The sequence below is a fragment of the Cynocephalus volans genome, chromosome 10 (genome assembly GCF_027409185.1).
Source record: "Cynocephalus volans isolate mCynVol1 chromosome 10, mCynVol1.pri, whole genome shotgun sequence".
Classification (NCBI taxonomy): Eukaryota; Metazoa; Chordata; class Mammalia; order Dermoptera; family Cynocephalidae; genus Cynocephalus; species Cynocephalus volans.
In genome coordinates, this window is record NC_084469.1 from 87,754,261 (window position 1) to 87,763,416 (window position 9,156).

Sequence of the window (9,156 nt, forward strand, 5' to 3'; positions counted from 1 at the left end):
TAAATTACCCAGTCTCGGGTATTCTGGGTATTCCGTTATAGCAACACAAAACAGACTAATACATGAATCTTGTGATTGGGTGGGAGAAAAAGCCTGGGGCATTAGAAAGGAAGAAAGAACACAATAAGCAAAAATACAGGTAAATAAAGTAGGCTCCCCTGCTCATGAGTTGTCCAAATTACGTTTGATAGTTGAAGCAAAAATTATAATTCTTTAAATGTAGTTCTAAATGTATGTAGAGAAAATACTGAAGACAATGACATTAAAAGTGGAGAAGACAAAGGTACTTAAAGGGAGAGAATGTTTTTATACTTCATTCAAATTGATGAAATGATGATCCCAGGCCCCTTATAAAGTATGTATAAATAATGTAATACCTAGAGCAACCACCAAAATATTACACAAAGAGATACACTCAAAAACACTACAGATAAACCAAAATGGAGTTCTAAAAAATGTCCAAGTAGCCCACAGGAAGACAGAAAAAAGAAAACAGAGAAGCAAACCACAGAAAGCAAACAAAGAAAAAACAATGGCAGAATTAATCTCTAACATGTCAATAATTACATTAAATGTAAATGGCCTAAGTATACCAATTAAAAGATATATCAGAGACGGATTAAAAAACATGACCCAACTACATGCTGTCTAAAAAAAGCTCACTTTAAATATAACAAAGAGGTTGAAAGCAAAAGGATGAGAAAGATATATCATGCAAACATTAATCAAAGGAAAGCAGTAATTATTATATTAATATCATATAAAATAGACTTCAGATAAAAGAAAATTACCAGGAACAGAGAAAGATAATATATAACAATAAAAGGGTCAATCCACCAAGAAGACATAGCAACCCTAAATGTGTAAGTGCCAAACAAAAGAGCTGAAAAATATAACAAACATAAACTAACAGAATCGAAAAGAGAAATAGACAAATCCACAGTTACAGATGGGTACTTTAAGTCTCTTCTTTCAGCAACTTGGCAAAAAATTAGCAAGGATACAAAAGAACTCAACAATACCATCAACCAACAATAATTAATCAACATGTATAAAATGATCCACCTGACAACAGAAGAATACACATTATTTTTAACTGTCCATGGAATATATACAAAAATCAACTAGATCCTGGTCTGTAAAACAAACTTTAACAAATTTGAAAGAATTTAAATTATATAGAGTCTCCTACCCTTAACAGATTCTCCAGTTGGGTCACAGGGACTTTAAGACTTCTGCCTGGACCTTCTCTGACAATGCTGTCCCAGGTGGTTTCTTCTGCCACCGCCATAGTGGCCCCATCTCTGAAGAAGGAAGACCTCCCAGGTCCAGGGGTATTGCAGGCAAGAGGAATCTTTCACACAAGACAGCCAAGTCATGCCCCTCTACCATGTCTTCCTGAATATGGAGGAAGAGTTCATTTTGGAATGATCCCTGAGGAATTCTTCTACTTCCTTTATCCCAAAACCAGTGTAACAGGGCCCAACTTGCTTGGAACTGGACTTGTATTGTTTATCCAAAGAAATGTATGTGATTACCCCAGAGACCTTCTCTACCATATCAATAGTAGAGTTACTTGTCTATGCAATTTAAAAATACGGTGCCTTTATTGGAGAATTTACTGATAAATACAATGAGCAAAAAATTGCCCAACTAGAAGAGGTGAAGCAGGCTACTTATCAAACAAATTCAGGATGCAATTAGTTTGGAGACATTGCAGCAGGCACAGGCTCAGAAGTACCATTACCTCTATGATGTCCAGAGGAATAACAGTGCTCTGGCCTTGGAGATTAGTTACCAGGAATGGCTGCATAGAGTTTAGAAGGAGGTGAAGAATCACCTGGACCATCATATCTCTGTGCAGAATATGATGCATTGGAAGGAACAAGAGCACACAATAAACTGGGTGGAGAAGCACGCAGTGCAAAGCATCTCTGCACAGCAGGAAAAGGAGACAACTGCCACATGCATTGCAGATGTAAAGCTGCTCGCAAAGAAGGTTCAAGCACAGCCAGTTCTGTAAATGTGTCTATCCTAATTAATACAGCTAGAAACAGTTGATGACTAAATGGAAGCTAATCTTTGTGACAAAATCTTTCTGTATTGCTATCTACTGGAGTTAGTTTACCTTTCCTAAAAATGAAGTTTCAGTTTCATATAGTGGGAGAATTAAATCTATTGGCCAGTCAGTTGTTTCCCATCCTCCTTGCTCTGCATTTTGAGGTGTTCCATTATCACTTTTGAATAAGCAGTTTTCTTTTGTTAAAATTTCCTGCCTGACTAAAGATTACCAAGTTATACTTTAGATTTGTAATTAATTCTACTATCTTGCAGTAAAGTGATAATTGAAACAAATAAAGTAAAACAAATAAGTTACATAGGGTGTACTCTCCAAGTATAATGGAATCAAGTAGAAATCAGTAACAGAAAGATAACAAAAAAACTCCAAATACTTGGTAACTAAACAACAGATTTCTAAATAACCCATGGGCTAAGAAAGAAGTCTCAAGGGAAATAAAAGAAAAACTACATTGAAACGAATAAAAATGAAAATACAATATAGCAGAAGTTGTGAGACACAGCTAAAGCAGTACTGAGAGGGAAATGTATAGTAATAAATGCATACATTAGAAAAGAGGAGAGGTTTCAAGTCAATAATCTCACCTCCCACTTCAAAAACCTAGAAAAAAATAGCAGAATAAACCAAAGCAAGCAGAAGAAAGTGAATAATAAGAGTAGAAATAAATTAAATTAAAGTGAAAACAGAAAAACAGATAAAAATCAATGAAACAAAGAGTTAGCTCTTTGGAAAGACCAATGAAATTAATAAATCTCCAGCAAAACAGACAAAATTTAAAAAGAGAATAACATAGTGGGTTGTATGGGGAACAAAGAGAATAACATAAAGGACCAATATCAGGATATCAACATAAACCCTGAAGACATCAAAAGCATGATAAGGGAATACCATGGACAACTCTATACATGCAAACTTGACAAATGAAACAAAATGGACCAATTTCTTAAAAGATGCAAGCTACCAAAACCCAAAATATGAAAAAGATAATGGGAATTATCTATAATAATTAAGAAATCTGAATTTTTAATTTTAAAACTTCCAAAAAGGAATCTCCAGGCCCAGGTGATGTCACTGGTAAATTCTTTTAAACATTTAAAGAAGAATTAGCACCATTCTACAAAATCTCATCCAGGAAATAAAGAGGAGGGAACACTTCCCAATGTGTATTATGAAGCTAGTATTACTCTGATACCAAAACCAGATACTGCAAAAAAAAGTAAGGAAAGAAAGAAAGACCACAATAATACACTGAACTTTTCAGAAGGAGAGAATAAATTGATGATTACTAGAAGTGGGAAACGGGGGAAGGGGTTAGTGAGAAATTTGGTAAGGGACACAAAGAATAATTACAATTTGTAATGATGAGCATGCTAATAATATTGATTTGATCATCACATATTGCACGCAAATACTGATAGTCAACTCTGTACCCCATAAATATGTATAATCAATTACGTTTCAATTAAAAAATAAATTTTAAAAAAAAGAAAATCAACCAATGTAATCCACCACATTAACAGGCTAAAAAATAAAAAATCATATTATGATATTAATTGATGCAGAAAGAGTATTTGACAAAATTCAACACCCATTCATGATTTAAAAGAAGCAGCAGCAGCTGTCGGAAAAGTAGGAATAGTGGCAAATATCCTCAATTTGATAAAGAGCATCTACAAACAACCTACAGCTAACATCACATTTAAGGGTGAAAAACTGAATATTTTTCCCCTAAGATTGGAAACAAGGCAAGGTTTCCACTCCCACCACTCTCATTCATCACATAGCTGGAAGTTTTACCTAGCACAACAATACAAAAAATAAAATGAAAATAAATAGAAGGCATACAGATCAGAAGAGAAAAAACAAAACTATTCCTATTTTTGAGATAACATGAGTGTCTATGTAGAAGATCCCAAGACATCTCCAAAAAAACTCCTAGAACCAACAAGTTATATCAGCAAGGTTGCAGGATACAATATAAACATACAAAACTCAGTTTTATTTCTATATAAAAGCAATGAACACCAAAGTTAAAAACATAACACATATACTCAAAAAATGAAATATTAAGATGTAAAGCTAACAAAACATGTACAAGACTTGTACAAAACAACTACACAATGCTGATGAAAGAAATCAAAGACCTAAATAATGGGGAGACATTCCATGTTCATGAATTAGAAGACTTTAATAAAGTCAAGTCATTTCTCCTCAAACTGATATACAAGTTTAATGCAATTCCTATCAAAATCCCAAAAAATGTTCTGTGTGTATGTGTATATACACAAACAATATTATTCTTAAATTTATTAGGAAGGCAAAGGAATTAGCATAGCTAAAATGATTTTGGAAAAAGAGTAATGAAGTGGAAGGAATCTGTCTACCCAATATCAAGACTTACTAGGTAACTACAGTAATCAAGACTCTGTGGTACTGGCAGAGGGACAGACATATAGATCAATGGAACAGAATAGAGAACACAGAAATAGAACCACACAAATATGCCCAACTGATTTTTGATAAAGGCACAAAAGCAGTATAATGAAGGAAAGACATAGTCTTTTCAGTCAATGGTGCTCGAGCAATCGCACATCCACAGGCCAAAAAATGAACCTTGATCTAAGTTTCACACTTTATTTAAAAAAAAAATCAATCTGATCACAGTCTTAAATGTAAAACTATAAAACTTTTAGTAGAAAACATAGGAGAAAACCTTCAGAATATAGGACTAAGCAAAAAGTCCTTAGACTTGACACCAAAAATGTGATTCATAAATGGAAAAACTGATAAAATGTACTTCATCAAAATTTAAAACTTCTGCTCTGCAAAAGACCATATTCAGAGGATGATAAACAGGCTACAAACTGGAAGAAAATTTTTCAATTGCATATCTGCTAAAGGACTAATATCTAGGCTATAGATAGAACTTCAAAACTCAACAATAAAAAAAATTTTTTTAAACAGCAATCCAATTAGAAAATGGGCAAAAAACATGAAGAGACATTTTACCAAAGAGGATATACATATCGTAAATAAACATAAGAAAAAGTGTTCATCATCACTAGTCATTAGGGAAATGCAAATTAATATCACATGGAAAAAAGCACAATGGATATTGCTACACACGTCAGAATGTCTTTTGAGTGACAATACCAAATGCTAATGTGGATGCAGAGAAACTCGATCACTTATACATTGTTAATGAGAAAGTAAAATATAAGCCACGCTGGACAACAGTTTGGCAATTTCTTTAAAACTTAAATAACTAAATATGCAACTATCATACAACCGAAAAATTGCCTGCCTGGGAATTTATCTCAGAGAAATGAAATCATGTTCACACAAAAACCCATACACAAATGTTTGGCTTTATTCATAAGCCAAAAACTGGACACAATCCAGATGCCCTTCAGCAGGTGAATCATTAGACACACCACGGGACATCTGTACTATAGAATACTACTCAGCGGTAAAAAGCAACAAACAGCCTGGATGAGCCTCCAGAGAATTGTGCTGAGTGAAAAAAGGCAATTACAAAAGGTTATATACTGCATCGTTCCATTTATATATAATTCTTGAAATGACAAAATTATAGAAGAACAGGTTGCCAAGAGTTAATGAGTGGGTGTAAATTAGAGAAAGATGGGTGTGGTTATAAAAATACAACGTAAGACATTCTTATGGAGATGGAAATGCTCTGTATATTGACTATATCAATGTCAGTTTCCTGATTCTGACATTGCAGTATAGTTTTGCAAGTTATTACCATTGGAGGAAACTGGGAAAGAGTTCATGGGATCTCTCTGTACTATTTCTTACAACTGCATGTGAACTTAAAATTATCTCAAAATGAAAAGGTTAATTTTTTTTTAATTCCTAAAAATCAAGGTAACCAAATAGTTGATGATAGGAAACTTCTCCTTATAGAAGTACTCCAGCTAATGAATTAAGAAAGAGTGATAGAATCCGAACATAACTATTTTGCAGCCTTAATAAAAAAATAGATCTAGATCAAAAGATTTTACTCCTTGAAACCATGAGTCCCTCTGGTCATTTGATGAGTATGGACCCCTTCTCAGAATAATGAAATGAAATGAAAAACATAGATTACAAATTAATGAAATAAAGTCATCAAAATATTTTATAAAAAAAACAAATTTGTGACATAATAGTATATGTGCATCTTCATTTACTTATTAAATAACAAGGTCTAGTGGTGGGTTTAATAATTTTGAAGTGGAGATGAGAACAAAGTATATTTCAAGATACCTGCAATAGCTATAATACTATATGAAAGTATCTGTAACTTCTATTCGTGGTAAAGTCACAGGATATACAAGATATGGAGGGCAATGTTAAGTAACATGAAAACAATGTAATCAGCAAAATGAAGTCTGTGGGAAACCCAATGGTACAATTCATCCAGTTCCTTCAACAAATTTGGAAAAGGAGAATGAGGGTGGAAAACTTAGAGATTAAAAAGAGATGAGACATGTCAACCAGCTGCAGTGGCTGGACTCTATCTGATTCAAAGAAATGGTTTAAAAGAAAAGAGAAAGATTATGAGACAAGTAGGAAAAATTGAATGTTGACTGAATATGTAACAATATTAAGGAATTTTTGTTCATGTTAAAGTGAGATGAAGGTACTGTGCTTATGCTTTTCAAAGGAGTTCTTATCTTTTAGAGATACATTCTGAATTATTGATGGGTGAAATAACATGATATCTGGGATTTGCTTCAAATAATCCAGGGCAGGGGAGGTGACCCAGGAGTTGACAGGTGGGTAATGGGTACATGGGGCTCTATTTTTCTGCTCATGCTACTTTTGTACTTTTTTTTTTTTTTTTTTAGTTTTCTGTAATAAAAATCAAAAATCAAACTGTAATAAACATTATTGCTCATGATTCCTTGTTTTCAGCTAGGATTATTCCCTACAGACAATTCCTAAAAGTGGAATTGTGGGGTTCAAGGATGTGAACATTTGAAAGCTTTTGAAATGTGAGTGGAACAGGAAAAATATGGAGTGGCCAAGGGCCCCTCCTAGCAGGGCACAGGGGAACATTTTTAGAAGTGAGGCTTGCCTTCCTCTACCCTACCTCTCCTCCTCTTTGACCAGATGTGTCTTTCCTCTATAAAAGAAACCAAATTTTAGCCAGCACTTAAACCCTGGTTCTCACCATTCAAATTTCTCTGGTTCTTGCACCCATCTGCTGGATGTAAAATCATTTATTCATCTAATCTCGGTGATTGGACGTGTACATTTTGTCTGTTTCTTTCTATATACAAGATACTGTAACAACATGCCTGGAGTAAATTGCTGTGGTCATTTATTAGTATGTCCTAGGATACATTCCTAGAAGAGTCTACCTAAGTCAAAAGAAAATGTTCTTTGCCCTCCTAGAAACTGTTCCTGGTTACTTCTACTAGCAGCCAGTAGTGCTGGTTCCTCGCCTCTTACTACATACCATTGAATTTACAAACAAACAGTAACCAATTAGGTGGGTTAAAATAAGGTCACTTTGGTGTTAGCATGAGCATCTTTTATTGCTGGGAGGTTAGATATTCTAATCTGGTCAACTCTCAGGAGCAAGTTTAATTCCTTGGATTCCCTAGGAAAATAAGGTCTGACATTTAACCTCCCCCATATTGGGTTTTTCAGCTACCTACCCCTCCACAACCCAAGCCCAAACTCTCCCTAGTCTGTGACTCCCGGGCCCTGGTATCAAAACCACCTGCAGAGAAGGTCTCTGGGAAAATGCCACTTCACAGGCCCACCCCAGACCTGCAAAATCAGTCTTTGGGAGTGGAGACTGGGCATACTTCAAGACTCATGATCTAGAGAGAACTGTCCCAGTTCCTCATCCTTAAAAACTGGGCTGGATTATTCACAATAGCCAAGATACTAAGTCAACCTAAATGTCCATCAGCATATGAATGAATAAAGAAAATGTGGTCTATAAACACCATGGGGTGCTACTCAGCCTTTAAAAAAGGAAATCCTGTCATTTGGTAAAACACACATGAACCTGGAGGACATTATGTTAAGTGAAATAAGCCAGGCACAGGAAGACAAATACTGTATGATCTCACTTACATGTGGAATCTAAATAAGTCTAACTCGGATACAGAGAGCAGAATGAGAAGAGGTTACCAGTGGCTGGCGGGGGAGGGGAGAAGAGGGGGTGTGGGGAATGAGGAGATGTTGGTCAAAGGATACCGAGTTTCAGTTAGACAAGAGGAGTACATTCAAGACACCTATTGTGCATCATGATGACTATAGCTAATAACAATATATTGTATACTTGAAAATTGTTGAGAGTAGATCTTAAGTGTTCTCACCACAAAAAATGATAAATAGGTGAAGTGATGTATATGTTAATTAGCTTGATTTAGCCATTCCACAATGTATACATATACAAAATATCACGTTGTACACCATAAATATATACAATTTTTGTCAATTTAAAAAAGAAAACTGGGCTGGGCCGCAGTTGAAGCTCTTTCCCAGGAGGCGGCCATAAACACCCACCTACTGAATGAACCAACAATGAAGGAAGGAAGGAAGGAAGGAAGAAAGGATGGAATTGCTAAATCAACTGACTGACAAATTCATGAATGAAGAAATGAGTTAATTCATTAGCAAATGAAGAAATGAGAGAGTGGGTGGGTTAATTAATGAGCGCCTATGAGGAGAAAGGGTGTTCGTTCCATGCAGGGAACTTGGGGACACAGCAGTCATGGAAGCCAGCCAGGCTGCCTGCTGTCCTCCTGCCACCTGGGTTGCACTGAGCCTTCAGAGGAAGAGACAGAATCTACATTCCACATCCACCCTCCTGCAGCCTCTCTGGGACGGTGACTGGTGCACCCAGGACAAGAGCAGCCAACACACCCACGATGATGCCAGACACGAAATAACAGAATCTGATGTTTTCTCCATATTTTTCAAAGAATATTTGTATGTCTGTTATACTACAAATAAAATAATTATTTGTAGGGGGAGGAAAGCTTTCTGCATCTGAAATAAAATAATACAAGCACTGGGTAAACGAGCGCTTGCCGTCTGAGTAAGCAGAA

At 35.4% G+C, this 9,156-nt stretch overlaps 1 pseudogene; it reads left to right on the forward strand.

Moving 5' to 3' along the window:
• The first annotated feature begins 1,256 nt into the window (after positions 1 to 1,256).
• LOC134386865 (ATP synthase F(0) complex subunit B1, mitochondrial-like) lies at positions 1,257 to 2,023 on the forward strand (annotated as a pseudogene).
• Positions 2,024 to 9,156: the final 7,133 nt, after the last annotated feature.